This window comes from Meriones unguiculatus (genome assembly GCF_030254825.1).
Source record: "Meriones unguiculatus strain TT.TT164.6M chromosome Y unlocalized genomic scaffold, Bangor_MerUng_6.1 ChrY_unordered_Scaffold_42, whole genome shotgun sequence".
In the NCBI taxonomy this organism is placed as follows: Eukaryota; Metazoa; Chordata; class Mammalia; order Rodentia; family Muridae; genus Meriones; species Meriones unguiculatus.
Window position 1 is genome coordinate 2353400 of NW_026843713.1, and position 2681 is coordinate 2356080.

General features: G+C 38.3%; 1 non-coding gene across 1 annotated transcript; it reads left to right on the top strand.

Moving 5' to 3' along the window:
- Window positions 1-2296: 2296 nt before the first annotated feature.
- On the top strand, window positions 2297-2403 carry LOC132651928 (U6 spliceosomal RNA). Its single transcript, XR_009589453.1, has one exon. It is a non-coding gene; the product is annotated as a U6 spliceosomal RNA (small nuclear RNA).
- The last annotated feature ends 278 nt before the right edge of the window (window positions 2404-2681 follow it).

Below are 2681 nucleotides of genomic sequence, written 5' to 3' on the forward strand. Positions count from 1 at the left end.
CTTTGAGCAGGCTTGCCTTGGATGACCTGGCTGGATCAGCATTTGTGTCCTACTCAGTGGTCAGGGAGAAACACTTCTGCTCCTGGGGTTTACAATTAAAACTGGGCATTCATGATAGAGAAATATGTCCATGTTGTATACCTAGGACACAAGAATAACTGTGTTTCCTGCTTTTGTCCTTCAGAAAAAAATCTCAACATATAGTGTTAGTGCCAAGACTGTTTATTCAGTACCCCTGAATCATGGTTCTGGGTCACTAATTCATGGCTAGGATACTTTACTACATAATTAGTTCCTGGAAAGCATGCCTTCATTACATGAATAAAGTCAAACTGTGTCTTCTTTTAGCAGAATCTTTTCTCCTTGTTAAAAGTCATCATAAAAGTTGTTCAAATATTATTTTTATTGCTTATGTGGGAAATTCACATAATATAATTTACAATCCTTTTCCATTGCTCCCAGGTTCAAATTTCTACCATGTGTTACCCTAATTTTTTTTCTTTAAAATACATCAGTTTCAGTTTGAGTTGTTAATATACTAATTGGAACATGATCAGAGTCTCAATGCCATGTCCCTTACAGAAAACTGAGTTTGTCCTTGCTGTACCTTGGTACTACCCCCAAGAAGAAGTCATCAGTCCTGAATATCTCTATACTAAATCACCTTGATCACATTTTGCCTTATGTATTTTTATTATAATTTGTTCACCTTGTATTCCCTCTGCTGCCCCCTCTCTCTTCTACTTCTACTCCCATCCACCTTACCCCTAGGCCCTTCCTCTACTTCCTTAATAAATAGGTGAGGTCCTCCTCAGCCTTCTCTCTGAACCTACCTTATCAGGTCTCATTAAGGCTGGCTACATCATCTTCCTCTTTGGCCTGATTTTTAGGGCATTGTTCTCCTTGTGTCCTCAATTCCTGTACTTATGACTCTTCTTGCCTCCTCTCCTGAAGGCTTCTCAGAGCTCTGATGTGAGGGAGAATTTCATAGGAAAATCCCATTTAGACTTGTGTGTTTTAAGTTCTCTCACTGCACAATTATCAGACTGTGGGTCTCTGTAGGCATTTTACTTGCTTGACCCCAAATGATTTTTCCTAGCTCCATCCATTTGCCTGGAAATATCATGATGTCATTTTCTTAGCTGAATAATACTCCGTTATGTAAATATTCAACATTTTTTCCAAAGGAGATTGTCAGTACTGTTCTTTAGAACTTTGAAGTTGCTGGGGAAAAAAGGGAACCATTTAGGAGCCTGCCAAAGAGGGCCTCTGAAAGGCTGTGTCCTGAAGACTATCAGAGCAGACCCTGACACTTATGGCCAACTGTTGGGCAGAGTGCATGGTATCTAATAAAAGAAGTGAGAAATAGCAAGATCTGGAGAGGACCTGAGCTCCACAAGAAGAGCAACATAAACAAAAAATCTGAGCACAGCGGTCTTTTCTGAGATTCATACTACAACCAAGTACCATGCATGGAGATAACCTAGAACCTCTGCACAGTTCAGTGTCCAAGTGGGTTCCATAGTAAGGGTAACAGGGACTACCTCTGACATGAACTGATTGGCCTGCTCTTTGATCAACTCAATGTGATGGGGGAGCAGCCTTGCCAGGCCACAGGGAAAGAGAATGCAGCCACTTCTGAAGAGATCAGAAGAGACTCAGATCAGAAGGAGGGAGAGAAAGACCTCTGCTATCAATGACTTGGGGAGAGTCATGTGTAGAGAATGGGGAGGGAAGGTGGGATAAGAAGGAATGGGGGCTTTGGGGGGTAAAAGTGAATAAAGGGTAATTAATAAAATTTAAAATAAAAATATTAAAAAATATAATTCCTTTTGGATTTATATTATAGGATAGTGTACTTTGAGGTTGATATGCCAAAGAAAGTTACCAGAGAGAATGGAGTCTCTGTCTCTAGGTCTCTGTCACTTTACATCTTTGTTTCTATTGTCTCCATCTCTCTATTTCTGAATCTGTCTCTCTAGCTCTCTCTATGTCATTTTCAGTCTCCATTTCTCTTCCTGCTGCTTATGAATTTCTCAGTTTTGGGAAGGACTAAAACAAGATGACTGCTTGCTGACGTGACATCATGGATGGTCTCTGTAAAAATATAAGCAATGTCCCAATTAAATTCTTTTTGTTCAAAGATTTGTCTAGGTCAGGGAGCATTTTCACAGAAAATAATTCATCGACTGAGAACATATCTGTGCATTTAATATATAATTATGGAATCTGTGAGAGTGTGAAACTCAAGTCACAGACATGTGATTTTATTAATGACCACTTCAAAAAATATGTAGTGCTCTCTTCAGGAGCACATATACTAAAATTGGAACAATAGAGAGAATATTAGTAAGGCCCATACACAAGAATGAGATCCAAATTTGTGAAACATTCCATTTTTTTTTAAATTAAGGAAAACACAAATAGAAGAATTTGTGGAAAGAAAGAACTTAGGGAAGAAAACAAGAACTACAGAGCTAAGCATAAGGAATATGCTACAAGAGATGGATGAAAGAATCTCAGGTGTGGATGATACAATGGAAGAAATAGATGTATCTGTCAAAGAAAATGTTAAATCTAAAAAAAATTCCTGACAAAGACCATGCAATAAATTCAAGACAACATAAAAAGACAAAACCTTAAAATAATAGGAATAGAGAAAAAAGAAGATTCTCTCTGCC